The sequence below is a fragment of the Pleurodeles waltl genome, chromosome 8 (genome assembly GCF_031143425.1).
Source record: "Pleurodeles waltl isolate 20211129_DDA chromosome 8, aPleWal1.hap1.20221129, whole genome shotgun sequence".
Classification (NCBI taxonomy): Eukaryota; Metazoa; Chordata; class Amphibia; order Caudata; family Salamandridae; genus Pleurodeles; species Pleurodeles waltl.
In genome coordinates, this window is record NC_090447.1 from 1187991102 (window position 1) to 1188015201 (window position 24100).

Genomic DNA, 24100 nt, shown 5'->3' on the forward strand with positions numbered 1-24100 from the left:
TTTACTGAAATGGAATTGGCATGTTTCACACATTTCAGGCCAATACAACTGATAACATGGATACCTGTTAAAGAAGGAAACACTGATAAATCAATATGTACACAGCCTTTGCAAAATGTCACTGTAAACTATTGGAGGTAGATGTCACATTACAACCAGTAACATTGAATCCAAGGTGGAGCTGCCACTGGGAACACCGAGCCCACTGAAGAGACTGCCACCAACCCCTGAATGAAGCCCTCAATGATGACAACACTCCTGGATGTCTGGACATTGAGGATGGTTCTGACCCATCACGGCAAGCTGATCAGACGACACCAGTGAGCCTCACCTTTCCCACATAGATTCCTCCCAGCCTAGTTGGATCAACATCGCAGGCAGCCATTCACCTCCCAACTTGTGTCCCAAGGACAGTTCCGACCATCTTGTGTCCCCCAGACCAGGAACCTGAGTCACAGCAACACACCTCCGACAATGATGGTCCTAGAACTACTGGTAGGGGGCAATCAGTGGCAAGGGCACAGACCCTTGGGGTAGGGTGCGTGGGAGGGATATTGTGGGCCAGTGGCGTGAGGCCACTGGGGATGAGCCTGGCCAGGACACCATCAGCCAAGTCTTGGAAGCCTAACAAGAATCCTAAGGAGTGATGGGCCAGGTACTTGCCAAACTCAGGGAAATGAACCATCTACAGAGGGACTGCTCTCAGGAAATGTGTGAACAGGGGGAGGGTTCACAATGCCAACATGGCCTACCTAACGGGGTGCAGAAGGACATCAACACCACCCTAAGAGTGGATCAACAACAACACCCTACCCCTTCCTTTGGGGCATCTACACCATGCCCTTCACCGGTGCTGGCCACTGAGTGAGAGGCCCTGTCAAGGGAAGGACCCGACTCAGACACTCCTGCCTCTGTAGCAGCAGATCCCCCCGCAAGTGGGGTCATCCAGCCAAAAAGCCAGGAGCATCGGATGGCAAGACACCAACCACTGCAAGCTAGTGACCTCTTCCTACAGGAACTCTCTTGTGTGCCATGTATTTACTCTGTTCACTGTTCTTCAACCACCTTCCGTTTTCCATGGTAGTAGGACACTGGACTTTGAACTTCAAATGTTGTGGCATCTACTACAATAATTTCATCCACCATGACTGATCCTTTCACTTTCCTTTTGTGTTGCATCTACTCTTTTATTTCCTGCACATATGTCAATATATTAACCAATCACAAAGTCATTGCTTGTTTGCTTCTGTTTCACAATTTTGACGTGTAGATATGTAAGCCCATGTGGTGCACACGAAGAAAACACAAGAAGGTAATGGAAGGAGGGATATGTGACCGGTAGTGTCATGCTGATTATTACTAGCAACACACTGATACAAGTGTCTGATCATCATCAACATTTTATTGGACTGTACAGCACATAGGCTGTCAAAATGTCTAGAGTGTCATAGCCAAGAATGGCTGAATCATAATGAGTCAGGGTAGATATACCAAGTTGCAGTCTCCTAGACCACAGAAGAAAGGGCTTTGTCAGACCTCGTACAGTAGAAGAGGCTAACAGAATAGTGGATGCTGTCCCCAGGTTCTCCAACATCACATAAACCATGGTACAGACAGAGGGCAGTACAACAAGCCCTTATCATAGGTCCATCTTATTATAATGGGCAAGCATCTGGTGGTTTGACACAAACCTATGTCAGTATTGTGGCACAGGCACTGTGGCCTGTAACAAGAAAGCACATCTGCAGCCACACACTAGTCATATAAGATCATTGTCAACACAATGTGAAGGGTGAATGCATGGATTGCACTTGATGACAACATATATCAAGGCCATATGATCACACATGTTAAACAAATGGCCCAAAACACCACATCAAAAAGGTGTATTTTGCACGTCAGACCTCCACAAACACACTGTCTGAGTTGTTTTAGCACAACACTCATACACCCCAATTCTGTAACCAACGTTACCTGGATCAACAGGGCAATGTTGTGGAGCATGCAGCAGGTCACAATGATCTTACACACTTTTCTGGTTGAGTAGAGGAGGGCGCCAACTGTCTTGTCGAGACAATGAAATCTGGCCTTCAGGAGCCTAAAAGCCCTCTCCATTACATGCCTTGTTCTTCCATGGGCGTCGTTGAGACGGACTTCCCCTGGCATAGTTGGGTTCCTCAGTGCGGTCAACAACCAAGGACAGTTTGGGTATGCAGAGTCACATTTTTGGAATGGGACATATGAGCAACTATGAGTCCTTCTCATTGCAAATGTTGCAGCAGACATTGCACACACACAAACAGGACAGACGTGACTTACCACCAGCTAGGCCTTCTCTGGGTACAATTGTGACATCAGCAGGGGGATTGGGCTGTTCCGCATAATGAAGACGTCATGGACTGAACCTGGATAGCAGGAACAGACCTATGAAATGTAGAGGTCCACCAAACACATAACTTGGACGTTGATGGAATGGAAGCTCTTCCTGTTGCGCTACACTTGTTCATTGCCATGCAGAGGGACCATGGCAACATGTGCGCCATCAATAGCTCCCACCACATGTGGGATGTGCGCCAAACCATAGAAGTCAGACTTCAATGGGCGAAATCCTCACTTTGAGGAAACCGGATGTAGCTGTTGAGGTGTTTCAATAGTGATGAGAGCGCATCCTTCAACACCAGACTGGACTTACCCTGAAAGGACCCTGCGGAGAGGAAGTGGAACACTGCCATGACTTTTGCAATGGGTGGTTTGCTTGCTGGATAACTAATGGCAGGCATCAAATCTGGTTCTAACTGACAACATAGGTCCACAATTGTTTGCTGATTCAGACGGTAGATCTGAATGATGTAGCATTATTCCAAGGTATGAAGGCCTGGCAGTGGTCGATAGACAGGAGGTTGTCTGATCCTCCCCGTCCCTGGGTATATATGTAAGAGAAGAAATTAGTATTGGCATTAGTCAATGTGTCCCTTTTGACATACAGGATGCATGTCCATGATAAAATGTGACAAGGCATGTAGTAAGGTGTGAACATGATACACAGTACACATCATAGCTGATGATCACACAGGGGTCACACATTACCCCCTTGCTTTGCTACACATGTGTACACATCATATATCTGGGAATCAACAATTTGTTCATTACAAATGCCACTCAGAAAGTGTCTAGATGTCCCAAGCCTTAAAACAATCTTTGTCAGGGGTGAACTGTGCCCCATTACAAATTGCCATCTGTGCCCAGCAATGTACAACAATGGTGTATGAGTACTAAGACCTGTATAACAAGATGATACAAGTAGTGTTTTGTCCAAAAAACAACATTTTCAGAGGTGTGAGACATTTTTAGGAGCCCTCTAAAATGGCGGATGCCAGGCCTATTGACATGGACATTAGGAACCACCCGTGACTGCTTAGGAAGTCGTCATGGCGGTAGGCGGCTGCAACCACAGCGGACACAGCCGTAGGCTAACGTTGCTTTTGGCGGTCGCAGGCCAATTGCCGTATTCACCAGTGGTCACGACTGCATACTTGGCTGACGTGACCGACATGGTCTACAAAATACCTCTCTTGACTCCTGACAGTGCTGCCAGCAAGACTTCCATGACTTGAGCTTCTGTGAACTGCCTCTGTGAGCAATCATGCCATGTGCAACTGTGATAGGGCCCCTGCCTTCTCACCAAAGGAGTTGAAGAAGCTGGTGTCTGAGGTCCTACCCCTGTATGAACAGCTCTATGGTGCACAAGAGAAGCAGGCGAGTGCCTTATGTGTACAGTTTTCTCTGTACATCACCATATATTCCCTACTCACTGGCTAGATTGTGCCCAAGGGTGCCAGATTTAAAATGTAATGCTCTGTAGGTGCAAACAGTGTGACATCAAATGGAGAGTCAATGTGGATGTATTGGTGTTCTGTGCCAGATGCTGAGTTCTAATACATTGCAGTGTGTGTGTTTTGAGTTTTCCCTGATCCACCTTGGGTTGGATGCACCTAACTAGGTGAGGTGACATTACAGCCATCCATAGACATCTCTTACCTCATGACTGTTGTCAGTGTGAGGCAGCATGTATGTGCATAAAAGTATGAGCTGTGTATGCATGTTGTATGTGTCAGTTGTGTGTAAAGTTAGCTATATATTTGTTGCCACAGTGATTTCTTCACACATCTGCCTTTGCTAGACTGTTGTTTGGAAGGCATGTCATCACTCTCAATGCCTTTAAGGTTGCCACACACACCACATGTCAATTTGTTGTTGTCTACATTATGTCCTGTCATGCATGGAAGTGATGTGAATGTAGTGTCATGTAGGCTCTGTCTGCTCCGCCTGCAAAGACCAAATCCTGTGACATGTTTCTCCCAGTATAGTTCCTAGTCTAGGATGAGTATCTTTAGCTATGCAACTGTGGCACTGTGCCCACTCCCTGTATCACAGCAGATCCTGGTAATATGCTACTGAAAACAACACAATTATTTGATAAGATAGTGACTGGGTTTAGGGGTGAGTTACTGATCTGTGACAGATGTGCACTTGGGATCATTGTCAATGTGTATCTCTGACCCTGACAGGTCCCTTAGTCTCACAGCCCTGTTGTCACCTTCATACAAGTCACATATGTCCTGTGCAGACACATTGTATTACTGATATTTCCACAGTGCAAACAATGTGTTGTTTTCTATGAACCCATGACATGTTACTCAGTACTTTAGTCACATTGCAGAAAATTGACAATGCATGCCTATGTTGTTTTGAATGCCATCTATGTAACATTGACACATATGACCAAAAGTGTGTCCTCTGTAAATGATAAGTCACACAGATAACTTACCCCCTGAAGTGGCATGAGTCTGCATTTGTAATTAGACATGTCCACACATGGACAGGATAGGCAATTTCTGTACCCACCATGCCATTCTCTTTATTGTTAACCATGTGTGATGCTTGAGTTTGTACTCTGGCAGTAGCCTGTAGTGACTGATTGTTCTGATGCAATCATGCCTAAAGAGTCTACCTTTCAAAAGCCACAGAGGTGTGATGTGTCTCAAAGTTGCTCAGATCTCAGTCAGATTGCTAGAACATGTCCTACACAATGTCGGTTGACCTACCTAGTCAGTGCAGGGGCTGAGCAGGGTGGTGGGTTGGTTTGCAGATTGGGAAGTGTTTGTAGTCATGTCCGTATGCTCAATGGCTAGTATGTACCACACTTGGGCAGTATGGGCAGAAGAGAATGTTCTTGATTTGTTGTACTGACATGTATGTGACTCTGCCATATTGTATGGCACTTGTGAACATCATTTCTTGTTTTGTCTTCTGCATCCATGCAGGTCAATGCTCATCAGAAGAAAGGGATATGGAGAGCCGTCGCCAAGAAGGTGCGGACACTGGGGGTCCACAGCCGGTGGAGCGCCCACTGTTGCAAGAGATGGGAGGGCCTGAGGCGCTGGGCCTGGAAGACCATGGAGGCCCAGCTGGGGCTGTTCTCCCAATGTGGGTGGGGTGCTTGTTGAACAATGGCCCCGCATTCTGGAGGAGGCTCACTTGGAGCTTGATGGGCATTTGAGGGCAGCACAGCAGCCACAAGGGAGTGAGTACAAAGCAGATTCCTCCCTGTCCCATTGCCAAGCGGTTGAGTGAGGTTCTGACTGCCCCCGACAATTAGGGATGAGCCAGGTATCACACAGTAGATGGGAGATTGTTTGTGTTGCCATGTCATGTGTATCAAACTGAGGTGCCTTGCCTTTTGGACCAGGGACCTAAGACTAAACGGAGGTGATTGCTCAAACCGCTTGCTCTACAGGGACTACATATGGCTGTGTACAGTGATCATTCATGTTTTCTATGTTGTTATAGTAGATGTAATTTCTGTCCAACAGATCACTACTTCTAAATGTTACAGGCCAAATATAGGTAGGTGATGGATCACTGTTTTCTGCCATGTACATATGACTATGGAGACATCAATCACCCAGAAGCTAGTTATCTTCAATGCATGATGGGTGCTGGTGCCTCACTGCAGTCTGTGATGTGTAGGTGTCCAATTTACATGTGACATGGCTTCATGGCTAAATGGTTGCAGCTGTAGAAACTACTTTCCCTTGGTAAGTTGGGAATGTCTATTGACATGAATAATGTACCATCACTGTAGCAAACATTCCTATTGCCTACATGTCAGCATGTTTCCCTTCCTTTTCAGTAGGCATTTGTAGGCTGCTGTTCCATGCATGGTCTATCTATGTTGATGGGATTATGTCTGTATTCCGTCACATATTTGTGCATGGAAAACTGTTTGTAGAATTGCACATTTACAATCGGGACACATTTCATGTCGTACAATAGATATGAGTGTGTCACCATGGTTTATTGTCTGACAGATACCTTCATGCATCATAGTATGTCAGTTGGCATGTAGAACCGCATTAGCAATGAGGGACATGACAGGTAAGCCCACAGTTTGGGTCCACGTTGTGCTTATCTATGGCCTTTATGTAGAAGCTTGTAGAAAAGTGCACTGCACATGTGTAATGGTTAAGGACTGTGCCCTGGCTGTTGGCATGTATCATAGAGCGACTTGCAATGATGTTGAGATCACATGTGTTTGGATACAAGCATTCAACCACAGACATACACCAGGGTTGGCATGTTCAAGATGTGGGTAGTGATGTAGATTCTCTTTGGGCAACAGTTTGAGGGCCTTCTATTCATTCTTGCAAGTTCTCTCCAACATGCAAAGGACAGGTGGCTTCCACAGGAGCAGTAAGAGAATGACATTGTAATGTGAGCCAGACAATACTGGTGAATATCCTGTGGTTTGCAGATTCTTTGTGTTGTGTATTCTGGGGACATGTCTCCCTAAGAGTTTGGACATGATGTCTACAGTGTTCCTTTCAATGCCACTTGTGAGGCTTATCAGAGTAAAACAATTTCAACCTTTTTGGCTCTATAGGGACATATGCCACTTCGTGAAGTGTACATTGCTGATAGGTTTCCAATATGACATGACTATTTCCATGCCACCTTCTCCAGGATATTGAACTTGTGTAAGCAACATAGCAGGAATCATTTATTATTGTTGTGTCCTGATGTATGTAACAAATAGATGTGCGCATGGCATGTGCGAATGGACTTTACATTGGGTACTATTGTTTTCCAATAGATAACAGAGGTCTGCTGCATGGGGCTCAATTGTGAGGGTGATGAGGCCTCCTAGTTGATGTATGGTTATTGTGGTTGCACAACATAAGCAATGTAATCGTAGTTGTCTGTGATCCAGATTTTCATGTGGGCAGCTGTTGATGATTCAAATGGCATGCATGCATATGTTATGAGACATGTATGTGCCACCTAGGTGTAAGTTGTTCCTGGGGACTACTACTTTACATTATGTGATTGCTTAACAATCTGAGTTGTGGTTCAAGTGTGATCATGAACATGTGATGACCCTATTCCTCTTTGTCTTTGCAACATCAACACTGGCAAGTGGAGGAGACTGAGCTGAGCTGAGTGGGGAAGCATCTGGCCAAGGGACCTCAGGTCAAGAGACAACTGAAACAGAGGGACCCAGTGGCCTGGGGGGTGAGGGTGTGCCATGGGAGAGACCCCAACTTTGTCTTCATCTTCAGGTTCTTCTTCCAGTGGCCACTCCTTAGTGGTGGTGAACCAATTGGGGGATCCCCCAGTACCATCTTTGTCCACTACCCCCTGTTCTATCACCACCCTCCCTGTTGCTCCCCACCCAGTAGGCTGTGCTGGCTCACCTAAGAGGTTAGGCATCTCCTTCACCGTAGGCACCTCTGACCCAGCCCCTGTCACCCCTGCTACCCTCAGTGAGGAGGCTATTGACCTCATGAGAAGTATCTCTGTGGGTCAGTCAGCCATTGTGAATGCCATCCAGGGATTGGCAACTGAGGTGCAACAGACACATGCATTCCTGGAAGGCATTCATGGTGCAATGGCTGGCCTTTAGAGATCTCTTGAGGCTCTGGCCTCCTCACCGATGGCAGCAAGTCACCCTCAACCTTCCGTTCCCCCTCCAACTCCCTCTTCTCAATCCAACCCCCCTCCCTTACATAGCCAAGGCACACAGACAAATCTGTAGACATCCACCTCAACATCCAAGAGTAGCTCACACAAACACAAGCACCACAAAACACACCAGCACTCACACAAACAACAGCCACCTACAGACACAACAACATTCACTACTTACCCAGACACCCCCACTACCCCCTGCATCACAGACACAACATCAAGCATACCCACAGGCATCATACCAAAAGTCACTGACATACACACTACACCTATCAAATCCACAGATACCAACCCAGCAGGTCAGCAGACATCCACCACGAGCACCTCACCCTTAGATAGCACAGCTACAGACACACGTACATTCAAAACATCCAGCCAAACCGTAGTCAACACCCCAAAAGACACACACACATCCACCACTCCTACACCCCACCACCTCCACCTTTTATCCTTCAAGATACACAAACGTCCACACTCACCCACCCAACACACACACACACCACACACACACGCAGACCTCGCAGAAGCACATACCCACAACATCCACGGCGACACAGCCTACAACCACTCCCTCAACCTCCAAATCCCATCCCTGTGTGTCTAAAAACTTTTTTTGCATGGCCTTGACCTTTGCCCTGTTACCTCCCCATCCCAGACCCAGAAGGACAACATCCAGCTCCCAGGCCATTCCTTCCACCTCCTAGTCCTCCCCTGCTCCCCTGCAAGTAGCCATAGCTCTCCCCCGAAGAAGAAGTCCACCCCTCCCAAGAAGAAGTCCACCCCTCCCAAGAAGAAGACCCCTCCTCCCAAGGCCAAACCCCCCTCTGAAATCCAACGCCCCCACACCCTACCCTGGATAATCCCTGAGGTGCCTGTCCCATTGGTGCCTCTTCCTGTGGAGGTTACCTGACAATAAAAAGAGTCAAGTATTGGCATAGTACTGTGCTCTTTAGGACCTGATGGACTGGCCAGTGACCTTAGACTTTTCCCATTTAGGTTGTTCCTGAGTGACTTATGTTGTGTGCCTCCAGTTGTGTGTGTTTGAGGCTGCTTGCTGCTCCATGTGGTGTTGTTTACAATGTCTGAGTTTGTGGGAAGGGTATATATTGAGGCCCTCATTCTAACCCCGGCGGTCTCAGACCGCCGGGGCCAGGGTCGGCGGGAGCACCGCCGACAGACCGGCGGTGCCCCGCAGGGCATTCTGACCGCGGCGGTTTGGCCGCGGTCAGAAAGGGTAAACCGGCGGTCTCCCGCCGGTTTACCGCTGCCCTTAGAATCCCCCATGGCGGCGCAGCTTGCTGCGCCGCCATGGGGGATTCTGACACCCCCTACCGCCATCCTGTTCCTGGCGGTTCGCCCGCCAGGAACAGGATGGCGGTAGGGGGTGCCGCGGGGCCCCTGGGGGCCCCTGCCGTGCCCATGCCAATGGCATGGGCACGGCAGGGGCCCCCGTAAGAGGGCCCCACAAAGTATTTCAGTGTCTGCCTAGCAGACACTGAAATACGCGACGGGTGCAACTGCACCCGTCGCACCTTCCCACTCCGCCGGCTCAATTCTTTCGACCGCGGAGCGGTATTTTGGTGGGGGAAGTTCGGCGGGCGGCCTCCGCCGCCCACCGAAGTTAGAATCACCCCCTGAGTGTATAAGTATGTGTGCACATATGCAATGGTGATGTTGTGGCATCATGTACTGTTTTGTATGGTAAGTATTTTATTTTGTTGTGTCCATGGGGACATGTATTGTGTTAGGCTTGTCCCCCTGATAGAGCTAGTATGTTCATGTGATGTGTGTCATCTTGAGGTTTGTTAGTGCAGACATGGAGTATGTTAAGTTGTGCTAGCCGTGTTTGCAATTGACTGTGCATGTGTCCATTTAGGTGTGTGTCCCTTGCAGCTTATCCCTGTAGAGGTATGTTCCATACAGTAGGAGTAGTATGTGATTTGTGGACTTGCCCTTCCCCATTGTGCAGATGTGCATGGAATTTATGTGAAGTACTGTTTGTCCCCAAGATCCATGTATGGTCAGTTCCAGTGCACATGTTGTTTGAGGGGTCTGTTCAAAGTGATATATGTCCAAGTGCATTCTCCTTTCCTGGGTGTCCCAGATTCCCCCATACCTATTGTGCAGGTATTGTTAGCATGTAGTTTGTTGTCTTTTTGTCTCTGTGTGTATTGTGCATGCCATTGTCTCTCCATTGTGCTGTGATGTGTGTGTCCATTTCAGGGCTGTTTAATGGTGGTATTGTATGCGTTGCATGCCGCCTTGATACATATGTGTGTTGTATGTGAGGACAGTCCCTGCCCTGTATGTAATGTGAGTGTATGAATTGCATTTGTGTATGTGCTTTTGGTGTGTTGTTGATGTGTGTAACAATGTTGTGTAGCCTTCAGTGTCCGTGTGCCGTGCGTATTTGTGTAGTGTTGCAGTGCAGTGTGAGCGTGCTGTATATTGTGAGTATGTGTCCATGTTTATGTATGTTTCTAAGTATGTATAGGTTGAGATGTGTTCCTGCTGCCCGTGGCCCCCTATATTGTGTAAGTTGACTCTACAACCTGTTACAGGTAGGTGTGTATACTTACGGTTGTTGTCATCCACAGCAGCGTTGATTTCGTAGTCTTCCGATGACCATCAGCAGCGGCATGATGTTTGTGAAGGGCTCCATGGCAGCACCGGACGTGTAATTCTGCCTGCAGGTGAATGTCTCCCTTTATACTGTCCATTCCTGCCAGTTTGTACAAGGTGTTTGGACTGCCACGGTCACATTGGCGGTGTGCAACCTCATAATGAGTCAGGTGCAAATATAGGCTCCGTCGGCCTGTTTGTGCTTCCTGGTGACCATGGCAGTCTATGCAGCCTGGGGGTGCCGGCGGATCGCTGGCAGTCTTTTGTTGGGCAACGGTCGGATCGCCAACTCCATCAAGGCTGCCCTGGGACCGCCAAACTCATAATCAGCCACTGAGTATGGTCTTATTGACCTTAGGATGTGGCGAAGTTTGTTCCAGCTACCGAACTAACAGCAAGCATTCATAATTCACATGAGAACTGTTGGAATCATCCTGTGTCCCATGGGAAGAAATCACAATGTATCAAATGTTGTATAATTTGTCATTTTTCAACTGAACTACAGTCATTGTCCGAGATGACCTTGCACCTTCTTTGAGAGAATTCAGAATGCTTGGAAACTTGATAGGTGCTGAAATTTCTATTGAATAGTGATCAATTTGCATCTGGTCGGCCCACTCTAGGGCCCAAACCGAAAACCTTGGACACTTTCAGCTATGGAGAGACTTTGAAACTTTAGTTAGTCTGATTTGGCCATCTTCAGAGTGAGTTTTTATTTGGTCATCTTTCCACTCAGTTATCTTTCGGTTCTCTCTTGGCCATCACCTTATGAGTTCCCCTTTAGCCTTTTATGCCATGAATTTTTCTTTCCCTATTTGCCCGATTGCTTAAGCTGTTCAGTACTAATATGCCCAGCGTTCTCGCAACTGCTACCCCTGCTCTGGATGCTGTTGTCTACTGATGCTGTGAAGCTGTTGGTACTCTAGACTGACAAATCCTTCCTGTCTGCTGTCCTATGAGGAGAGATATATATGTGATCTGCAATGCAATGTTCTTGTTTCTCTTTTCAGCTTAGAAGACTTACACCAGTGTATTTTATAGCTAGCTTCTCTAGTTAGATGATTTCTCAAATTATTGTTGTCTTCTTTTGCCTATTGTATTTTACATGTGTCAGCCCTTCCCCACACATGCCAGTTTAAATTTATGATAGAAGTAGTGATGAGCCAGGCCAACAATTGATTATTGTTATTTGAAATGTACTAATGTCACCATCAACCAATTTGAAATCGGTCTCAGTTACTCAAATCATTGTGCTGTTAATCTCTGTTATTTTGTTGGAGTGTTTGATAGTTCTAATGCTTAATAGGTTGAATTTCTTCAGATGTTTCGGAGAGCCTATGGTTTTCATGTATGTCTATAACTTAACTTCACGTACCATTTATATTACTTTGGCATTGTGGTTGTAATAAAGCTTTGAAATTTGATTCAATTTGGAGTTTTGTTTCCAAAATTGGACAGGAGTCTAAATTGGTTTAAATGAGCTAAAATTATTAATTGTGTTGAATGTATCAGATTATCACACTCCTTGTTGAGTCCAAAAATCCCATTGACCTCTCAGTTATAAGGTGTGGTACGTTGTTGTGCCCCACCTTGCCCACGTGTTCTCCTAATTCTGATTGGGTGGAGTAAACCACGCCCTCAGTTTTTGGTAGCAGCATGATGGTTCTGCCTCATGAGGAAGGGAATCAGATTTGGCCAGTATCGTGAACTGTGCATGATGAAGTCTAGGGGTTGATGAAATTCCAGCTTTGTGTCACACATGTATGGTATGTGTTTTGAGTAAGGTTTTGCGCTTGCAATGCTCTTGCTAAAATTGCGGGGAAATGTGATGTGTGAGATGTTTGTGGAGTCGTCGTACTCAAAGTGATTTTAGTTGTATGCATGAGTTGTGTATGAGACGGCTGTGAAGAGAGCTGCAGCCATGGAGTGAAGTGAGTGTGAAATCATTTGGTCCGCACTGGGAATGGTTGGTTAGTGAGAAGAGCTGCGCACTGATTGGTGGACAAGCCTGTACTGCTATTGGATGAAGACAGCTTGCAAAAAGGATTGTGGGATTGAAATTTACTTCCTGGAATTGTAGAATTTCTGTTTGTGGATTAAAATGTGAGTAAAAATGACATTTTGCAAAGCTTTAAGTAGTGTGTTGAGAGGAGATGTGTTTGTTCCAGTTAGGGAGGGTGAACCTGCTCCACCTGAGGGTACACCAGCATTTGTGGTAACGGAAGAGAGAAGAGTTTCAGCATGCCCATGGGTAAAACAGTAGTGCAAAATTACAGAAGAGAAGGGTTGCTTAGCTTTTCCCTGTTACAGAACTTTTAATTTAAGAATTTTAGAAAACGTAAGAAGGGAATTATATAAAACAAAATCTCTTCCAAGACCTGCAGAATTTGAAGCACTTGCCATTTGGGAATTAGTTGCCAGACTGAAAGAGGCTCAGAAATTTGAGAGGAGAATGAGAAAAGCAGAAAATACATTGGCAGAAGCTAGATGGGATGTGGAACCGAAAATCTGGAGAGCAGACACAATACATGCAGTGAAAGTCTTTCCAGCAATGACCAAGGAGGGTGACGGAAGTGTTAGACCCAAACCCAAAAAGAAACCCCCACAGGATTCACAGCAAAAATCAGATGAACGCAAAAAGGCAACAGCTGTCAAAATTGATTCAGATGATTAATTCATAATTCAGCTTTTACAGAATCGCCCGCCATACAGTGCTCTTGGACCAGTAAATCAGAATGTAACCCCAAGTGTAGCCACAGCTCCAGTTGTGCAAAGCCTGAATCAGGTTGTGTGAAAAAACCTCTTTTATCATGGATAGCCCCCACATTTTGCTTGGTATTTGATGCGGTCACAAAGTTGTTAGTGTCAATGGCCACTGCTAACCAGTTTCCCTGTGCCGGATCTCTTTCCCTAAAACTGTTGTGATGCTTTGGCACAATTGGCAGCACCTTTAGCTGCCACTCTAAGGGCCATATGTACGAACACATTTTCCCATAGACACAGAATGGGTAAAACCCTTTGATACATCTGGCCCTATGTCCCTAGTAAATGGTACTTTGGTACCAAAGGCATGGGTACTAAGGGTAGCCCCTGAGGAAAGCAGCATAGATTGTGCCACCCTCTAGGGCCATGTATCCAGATGCACCTAGCACTTCAATTGCAGGCTGAGTGTCCTGATGCAATCTTACAGTGCAAACTCGGCATGGCACACAGCCTGTGTGCCCTGTCCACTAAATACTGCATGCAATATAGGTAAGTCACCCCTCTGGCAGGCCTTCCTGCCCTAAGGATGGGAGCACTATACTGTATGTAAGGGCATATATGCAAGAGCAATAAGCCTTACTGTGTCCTTGCCAAACCTGGAACATAGTAAGTGAACAGAGCAGTCATTTTAAATGCATCTGCTGGACACTGGTCAACACGAGTCTCACATGATGGCTACTCTGAACCATGGGTTGTTTTGTATCAAACAGCTCAGAATGATAACTACAATCTGGTACCAGCATTGGATTTAATGCAAAATCTACTTAGGGGCTACATTAGAGGTGACCCCTGCAAAGCTAACTAACACTGGCATGGTTGCTGGCTGGTCACAACCAGTCTGCCACCACCAGACAAGATTCTGGGACCCTGGGGTGAGAGATCCTGCTCTCTCGGGCCCAGAACACAGCCTTTCCTGGGTGGAGGTGGAACACCTTCCTCGTCAGGAATGTGCACTGCCCTGCCAGCAGGCTTCAAAGGGCTTACCGCCTTTGAAAATTGCCCCCGGGCCTGCTGCTAGTAACAGATGGTTGCCTCCTTTGCAAAACTCCCACTTTTGACAGCAGCAACAGTGGGAAAACACACAAAGGACAGGAGAAGTGGTCAGCTCCAGTTTGCACAACCCCTAAGGTGTTGCACATGAGGTGAACCCTCCATTTAATTTTCCTCTATCTTGCATGGAGGTAAAATAGCCTATCAGGGTTAGGGAAGTGGCCTCTGCCCAAATGAAGCGGTCACTTAGTGGGAAAGCCATCCTAAGGTAGACGAGCCATTGGTCACTACCAGGTACTCCCCTAAAACACCCACTAGATACAGAATTCAGTGGACACCACTAGACCAGAGATTCAGATTCCAAAGACAAAGGAAGACCAGCAGCAAAGAAGACCCAAAGCTCGAGAACTAAAGACCTGCTGCACAAAATAAAGGCGCCAAACCATGCCTGCTGCACCCAGGACTCAACAGATAGACTCTACAAATCCCAAGAAGACCTCCACTTGTCTAAAAATTGCTGAAGATCTCCCTTCAGAGTGAAGGCATCGCTCTTTTGCATCACAGAAACAAAAGCAAGTAAAGTCCAGTTCACTGACCGGCTGCTGACCAAGGTACCGGACACTGTAATTGGACCAAATTTCACCCAGTGAACCCACAGGACAAACCATGCAAGTGTGCCATGCTTGGTGGCATTGCCACCTCCAGTGGCTGATGTGTGCAATAGCCAGGGATACTAGACCCCCAACATCAGACACCCAGAAGGACAGTCCACTCAAGACTGCAAAAGGACCAGGAGGAAGCCCTAGTCGAGAGTCTTTAGAAAACATCAGGACCTCCCACCAGAGTTACCCTGCTGACCTGCAAGAAACCCTCCAAGTGACCTACCTCCTGCGTCCAAGGGCACCTTTGTGCACAGCTCTTGGCTCACCGATTCACTCTGCACCCGACTACCTGTGCCCTGCACCGAAGATCTGGCTGTGTTCTAAGAGTCCCCTACCCCTTGCCACCTTGATACTTCAAGGGCACCCACTAGACTCACCTTGAAGTAAACCTGTGCAGTGCTTTTCCAAGTGGTCCCCGGCAGGGGCCTTGAACCAGCTCCAAAGACTTTCTGCAGCCAAAACCTCAACAACTGGTCCACAGGGCCCAGCAGTGACCTCTGGTAAACACACTGCCTGATTTTAAATGCATTTTTAAAGTATTTCTCCATTGATTCCTACGGTGCGTAATTAACGCACAGAACTGAGACATTCTCTAAACTTTGCAAATTGATAACTTAAAAAGTACTTACATGGTTTTGATGATCTTGGTCTTAAATAAATTATAAAAACCTGAGGTATTTTTTAAAATTGGTGTTGAGGTATTCTTTTGAGTATGTGTCTTGCTTTATTGATACTGTGAGTAGAACAAATGCTTTGCAGCTTTCCAAGATTAGTCTAACAGCTTGACCAAGCTACCATAAAAATTAGTGCAATAGGTGGTCTAGTTTTTACCTCTGTAAACCAATGTGTGGTTGCCTGGACCTTCTACATAGCGTAAAAAGTTTTGCACACTACATAGAGTTCCAGCCTCCTACATATGGTGCCTCAGCAGTGTGATAAAGACTTTGCATTTGCTGATACCATTTTGTCAATTTGTGAGCACACAAATAAGTCTCAAAATTGTCTCCAGCTTAATTGCATTTTTTTGCAACTGGGTAAACTTTTTGCAATTTAAAAAACTAATTTCTAGGGCCCTGGTTAGGTTCCTACAACAATACCTAAAGTTTATAAGCGCTTACTTTAGTTGGCCATATTCAAAAAGAGGTTCAAAATGTATAGTAAGGTCCCAGCTTTAGTACATGTCAGATGTAGATAACCAGAGCCAGGAGCTCGATCTGGCCTCTTATCAGGCATATAGCTATGACCAGTTAAAAAAACTCTGCAAAGGTGTACAAGATACATATTGCAAACCATGCCAACGCAGACAAGCGTAGGCGTCTGGTGGCCCAGTATGAGAAAGATAAGTCCACAGAGGAAGTAGATTATGAAGTGTCTGGAGGAGAAGAGGACCCCATGGACAATGGGGATGAGGGTAGCTCCTCTAGCCCCTAGCCCCAGCACGCACAGAGGAAGACCTGGCCTTTGCAAAGCTGAACAAAAGACTGGCTCTAGAGGCTCGTCTTTTGAAAATTTAAACAAATTAAAAAGAGTTGGGGCTAGTGCCCATTTCTGGTAGCAGCATACAATTCTTAAAAAATAAACTTTTCAATATCATACTCCCAAAATGAATTGTCCTTCCCTTCTCTGAAGGGGATTATGTAGCCAAATGGTTTTCAACCTTTGAAAGAGCCTGCACTGGGTGAGAAATTTAAAAGAAACATAGGGCACATTGTTGTGGGAGTTATCCTCAAGGAATGCTGGGATAGGCTCCTGACACTGAATGAGGCAGATTCTAAATCCTATGACCTTATGAAAGGGACCCTGATTAAAGGTTTTGGATTTACAACTGAAGAGTACCGCATAAAGTTCAGGGAGGATTGAAGATCCCAGAGCCAAACTTGGGTAGGGTTTGTGGAGTATGTGCTTAGCTGGTAACAGGTTACAAGATTATGGGGGTCATTATGAACACAGTGGTAAAAACCGCCGTGTTGATGGCTGCGGTCAAAACACTGACCGCCAGCGACCCCGGAACCCCACCGGCCAAATTATGAACATTTCTGTGGGCCGGCAGGCAGAAACATTGTTTCTGCCTGCTGGCTCACAGAAAGGCCTGGCCGGGACATTGAGGCAGCTCCACATGGAGCCGCCGTCAATGCCTCTGTGCGTCAGGTGCAGTTGCACCCATCACTCAGATCACTCAGATCACTGCCTGAAATTCGGGCAGTGACCTGCGTGACGGGGCCCCGGGGCACCCCCTCTGCCAGCCTTTCCCTGGCAGGATAACCCGCCAGGAAAAGGCTGGTGGAAATGGGAACATTATTCGCAGGTGGCGGATAGTGTTTCCACTCACGGCCAGGCTGCCTGACGGCGGAAGCCTAGCGGTGAGTGAGGGCCGCCGAAGGTGGCCCTCACCCTGTTCCGAATATGGCGGGTTGGCCCGCCATGCCAGCTGGTGGAATCAGCCGCCAATGCTGGCATGGCAGGCCAATCCGCCATGTTCATAATGAGGGCCTATGATGGGCTGTATAACCTATTCATGAAAGAGCATCTGCTCAGTAATTGTTACAATGAGAGGCTACATCAATACCTGGTAGCCCAAGGTATGTTTTCCCCTCAAGAGTTTCTGAGAAAAGCAGACCACTGGGTCAAATTAAGGGTGATCAAAACTTCCACTGGTGTGGAAGACCAAATGAAAGAGGACAAAAAGCACCCCCAAGGATAGATTTTAGCCAAAACAAAAACAAAGACTCTTCTCAAGCCCCCCAAAAACCTGTACAGGAGGGTGGGCCTCGAGACTCCCCTCAGCCTATGGGTAGAAACTTTGACCCCAAACAGGCTTGGTTCCATGATTGCAAAAACAGAGGGCACCAAACTGGAGATGCTAGCTGTAAGAATAAAAAGAATGCCTCTAGCCAACCTGCAGTAAATACAGTAGCTAATCTCCCGATGGGGTCAAAGTTGTTGCCTGATCATGTCAGTGATCCCACAGAGGCAACATTAGTAACTGAGAGAGGGATAGAATTATCCTGTGCTGCCTGGCCAAGTAATATGCAAAAATAAAGGCAGCACCCTTTGATTAATGGGCAGAAATGTGAAGTCCTAAGGGACACAGGAGCTAGTGTTACCGTGTTAACTGAGCACTTGGTCCACTAAAATCTGTTCCTAGTAGGAAAGTCTTATCATGTCACAAATGCTGTAAATGAGACACAATTCCATCCCATGGTTATGGTAACCTTTGGGGGGAGTAGCAGTGCAGAAAGAAGTGGTTGTGTCCTCATCTATCCCAGTAGATTGCCTGCTTGGAAATGACCTTACCACCCAAAGCTCTTGGGGCCACGGGACTCCTTAAGGAGGATCTGTGCCAGGGTCAGGGAGCCTGTTCCACTCTTGAAGGCCTAAGGCAGCAAGCTGCACAGGAAGAAAAAGGTAGTGTCAGTGGTGCCCACCGGGTTTATTGGGAGGATGGGCTCTGGTTCACTGAGGCCAAAGACCTCAAACCTGGAGCAACCAGGAGGGTGGTAATACCACAGATGTTCAGAGGGTTACTCCTCACTCTGTCTTATGCCATTCCCCTTGCTGGGCATTTGGGCCAAAATAAAACTTGGAGTAGGTTGGTAAACCATTTTTACTGGCCTGAAATGTCCCAGAAAGTGAAGGCAGGTGGACACTTCTAGTAGTGGAGATACCCTGAAGCCGTACCCCTTAAGACCATTGCTGCTCCTGCAGTAGCAAAAGCCCTCCTGGGTATGCTTTGCCAGAGTAAGGTTCCCTAAGGAGGTAGTATTAGACAGAGGTTCTAGCTTCATGTCTGCATACCTAAAACATATGTGGAGGATATGTAGTGTGACCTATAAGTTCACAACCCCATTCCACCAAAAAACATGATGGGATGCCTTACTTACATGTCTGCTTTTTGCCTACAGGGACATGCCACAAAAGGGAGTAAGATTTCTCCATTTGAACTTCTGTTAGGGGGCCATTAAGTCTTGTAATGGAAGGCTAGGAGAGACCTCTCAAACAGGCAAGACGAGTCAAAGTGAACTGTGTACTTGGCCTACAGCCTTAAGGATGGCAGAGTACATGCAAAAAGCCAGCCAAAATCTTCAGGCCAGCCAGGAGCTGCAACAGCTCTGTAACGACCAAAAAGCTACTATGGTGGCATTCCAACCAGGGCAGAAAATGTGGGTGTTGGAGCCAGTTGCAATAAGGGCTCTCCAGGACAATTGGTCTGAGACCTGATGTGTTGGCTCTCATTGTTTCAATTAGACTGCTGGCTTTGGGTGGCAGCACACTAGGATGTGGGGATCTGAGTCCAGTTCCGCACCTTGTAACAACTATCTGCCTAACCCTTTCGACCAGCTAGCAGTGCCTCACTGGCACCTAAATGTGGCAGTGGTTTGTGGCAGCTATGCGCAAGACATCCTGATTTCTTAGGGGAAATCGTGGTGGAACCAATCCCATCCTTTCCTCTCAGTTACATTCGTCTAGCACATGCAAAGACAAATAGGAGCAGAAATTGGTTCACTATGACTCATTGAAACAAGTGCGTTCTAGATAAAATAGCATGAACTGCAATGATTAGGATGATAAAACATGACAATAAAAATACAGTGACAAGGAAAGTAAAACATAGAAACATTTCCACCATGTTGTCAGAATGTAAGGTGTTGGAACTCCTGCCTATGCCACTAAAGATAGAGCACGGCAGTGTTAGCCTAATCCGCCCTTCAGGGTCTTTAGGAAGACACTATCCCCCACACCTGAATGTGGTAGTAGCAAGGAGGCCTGTTGGTCTACTGAGAGTCCTCTCCCATGTGGCTGGAAAGGACGTGAAGTCTCAGCAAACAGCTGCAATGGTATGACAGCATGTGGTGGCAAATCTTCTGGCTTGAACCATTCCTTTAACATATAGGGGGCAAAGGGGTGTTTTCTAATAAAAAGGCTGATGTTCTGGAAAAGATGCCCTCAAGCAAAAATATGCATGTTTCTGTGAAGTGGCAGGTATCATGATGGAATGCTTTGTGCCGACAATTTACTGGCGACAGTCTTGAGCAAAGCACAGAATAAGAATGTCAGAATAGAAGACAGAATGAAACAATTCTTATGCTGGGATTGTATGAGCTACAAGAAAATAAAACATCAGGAGCTTCTGCTTCAGCACAGGCCTATAGATAAAATAATGTGCCCATAAGAAGCTGCTAAATAGGCTTCACAGCACCCTCCCCTTGTCGGTTCAAAGTGTTAGAGGCAAGCCTAAAATGTTAAGAGCACCAAAACATATTGAAATACATATATACATAAATGTCCAAATTGACAAGTAAGCATACTTGAAGTAGGCCAAATTAAAACTGTCAATTAGAAACAAAACCGTATTTGTGTAAAAGAGGCCAAATATCAAATTTAAAAGTCAGTGTCATTTTGAAAGCTCCCAATTATATCCAGGACAAAAGAATCGAGGAACGACCCCACTTTGGCAGATGTTAGATTAATCAAATCAGTGCCAAGAAAATCCAAAGAGCATTTGTGTTCCAAAACCTCAGAACCAGCAAAGGCGGCAGAATTTAGTGTAGTGCCAGATGTTAAAGTACCCAAAGCAACTTGATCCACAAATGGTAGTTCATAGGAGGCTTCCTGTAGCAAACACACCCTCAATGCACATGTGTGGTAATGAGCCCTCATCGAGAATATCAAGAGATCAGTGTCCAGTGAAAGTAAGCACCACATAGAAAGACACAGTTGTAGTGCACATTCGAAGAGGCACCAAAGACAATGAAACACGAGCTGCACACAGTTCGGTACCAGTCTGAATGACAAAAAACAGTTCCACTCCAGCAACGGTGCTCCAAAATACTGCATCATGCGTTCACGACACAGCTGTGCTTGTGGAAGTGCCATCAGTCCTCCTTGGTGAGATGGGGCAGCCATTGTGAAGAAAAAATAGCAATAGCAGAATGCCGGCAATTAAAGCTAAAGTAATTGGGAATCCCCCAAATACACCTGAAAATATTGAATGTCTGGCTGAAGGTATTATGCCGAATATAGATGAGAAGGTGCTGGCAAACCCAGAACCAACAACCTTAAAAAAGTGTACAATCCCGGCAGTATTGCATGCATTAAATATTCGTCCCACAAGTTCTCTGAAGTGTTTCGGAAAGTTGGTGTTTAAAAGGGACTGTATTTCCGCAGCTGACATTGCCGCTTGAAGTGCGTAGATCTCACGTGCAGATATCAGCGCTACATTTTTTTAAAAAATAGAGCTTTTAGGGCCTGATTACAACTTTGAAGGAAGGTGTTAATCCGTCCCAAATGCGACGGATATACCACCCGCCGTATTACGAGTCCATTATATCCTATGGAACTCGTAATACGGTGGGCAGGATATCCGTCACATTTGGGATGGATTAACACCCTCCTCCAAAGTTGTAATCAGGCCCTAAGTCTACTCAGCTTGTCAAAATTTACATTAGAAGTACCAATATGAAACCAGATGTCTGCTACTTTCATCCATTGCGTAGGGGGGAAAAGAACGTTCCCCCAACATGTTACAATTTGAGAGACAGAAACTACGTAGGCAATTCTGGCTTGCATTCCTCAACAGCTCTTACTATTAAGAAGCACATACCTTCCATTAGAGAGCACCTAGCACACTGATCAAATTTAGGGGACTGGACCTCCCTTCAGATAACAAGCTAAATTCACTGCAGAAGCATTGCATGCTGTGGCAGAAGGAAAGCTGCTTGCAACCCACTGAATGGCTCACAAAAGTCTTGCATTCGCTTCAGTTAACAAGGCCTCTTTCATGCCATTGAAACATTTGAAGGAAAAGGATTGCTCCTGCCCCTCATGCTTGTAATTATCTCCTAGCTTTTCACATCTGTGTACAGGAATGTGTTTCAAACAGGATGTGATTTGCAGTGTTGAAATAGGCAGATTGATCAACCCATGAATTAACCATACTGCAGATGGTGTTTCTGCCACAGTAAAAGGCAACTTTTCAAACTTTTCAATGTTAAGCATAATATGTTGCTTCTTTCTTAGCCATTATTTGTTGCAGTTGTATTAAATTAAATGCGACAAACAGGTCTCGCACTTTGACATAGTGCCATAGAACGCAACCATTTTTCATTGTCTGTAGTGTCCAACCTATCTGCATCTTAATTGACTCTGTCCATGGTGTAAAAATGACATGTCAATCTGCGCAATATCTGTTGCAGCCGAAATAATGTTGTTAAGAGTGCATATGCAGTCAGAACTCGTGTTCATACATTATCTACAATGGGTACTGCTTTCAGTAAATTTCCCTGGTCTATTTGCCTTAACTGGGCTGCGGCTTCTCCTTGGGAAAGTTTCCAAATTTCATTGTAAATTGAATATAAGAAGCGCTTTTTACATTGTCTTCTGGGGCCTGACAGAAAATCTTGTAAATCTGTGTTATTTGACAGGAGACTGAGGTGTTCTTTTACAGCATCTAGTGAGGAACCTTTTTTTTTTTTTTTTTTTTTTTTTTTAAAGTTTCAAAAGTTTTATTAAGAATATATAAGGCGGTACATACAGCATATAAACAGACTGTTTAGCTTTCAAAACATTGTTTTTGTTCTTTTACCACAATTATTTCCATTGTGAGCATATATGCATGTACTGTCAGGTAAATAAAAATTCCCAGTTGCATAGTTGTGTTTTGTACCCTTATTTTGGAGAAAAATGGAAAACAGGTGGGGGGGGTGGTAAGGGGAGGGGGAGCGAGGATAGGGTTGTGTGGGAGGGGCTGATCTTGGTATAGGGGAGAGACGAAATAGTCATATGAAATGGGGAGGGGGAGAGAAGGGGAAGAAAGAGGAAGAAAGAGGAAGGGTAATCGCGGGGGAATGTAGAATGAAGAGACTCGAGGTAGGCAGGGGGTCTTTGTATCCTGAGACTAGCTTGTTCAGGCCTAAGAGTTAATCGTTCTGTACATCTCCGTCTGTAGCAAGTTATTATCTAGGGGTAGATAGTATGTATGTTAGATATGGTAAGGTCGGTTAGAGAGTGTCTACGTCTTATATGAGTTGATTTCTCAGTCCTTGTTTGTGTTAGGAAGCGACTTGTATTACTATGTTGGGTAGTTCAGGGTCTCGGGCATATGACAAAATTTGAGGCCTGTGGATTGATAGAGAGAGAGAAAAAAAAAAGAGAGAAAGGGGAGAGGATAGCGTAGCTAGGGAGAGAGAGAGAGGGGACAGTAGGAGATTAAATGTGTTTTCAGAGTCTAGGATTCTCAGAGGGTGATTGGTAATTGATATTCCCTAATCATTGATCATTGAACATTGATCATCCGTTGGTCATCCACCAGCCGCTTCATGGTCTCTTCAAGAATGGGCACGAGACCTCCTCAACTTGTTCTGCTTGGTCCTGTAGGTTATAAATCACTCGTTCATGGGTAGCCGTTTGATACATGGCCGTCATCCATTCTATGGGTGTGGGGGCAACGCTAGATCTCCAGTGCCGGAGTATGCATATTTTGGCCGTGGCAAGCGCCGTGTGGATTAATCGTTTATGTGCCCGCGATAGGGAGGGATACGGGCGAATGTCATGTAGAATGATAAATGCTGGTGGGGTCGGTTTTGGTGTCTGTATGAAGTCCGATAAGGCGAGGCGTACCGCGTCCCATAGTGACTGTACCGTTGGGCAGTGGCATAAAATATGAAGTTGGTCACAATATGGCTCTGTGCATCTCCAACAGTTCGCGTGAGGTATCAACCCAGCCCTGAAGAGTTTAACGGGGGTCCAGTACCACCCCTGAAGGATTTTAAATAGGCAAAATTTCAGGCGTGCTTCACGTACGCCCCTGTCGAGGGCTTCTAGTATGTCTGGCCATTCTTCGTCCGTGTAGGTTATCTCTAGTATATCTCTAGTATATCCTGCCACTTTAAGCGTAGTCGTGGTTAGTTAATTCGGCATAGAGGCCAGCCAAGACGCCTTTTTGTCGGCCCCATTTCTGAAGATAGGTGACGATGGGTGAGGTTTTGAGCATCCACGGGGAGGTTCCTAATGTTCTCCGCATACAGTGTTTGAGCTGT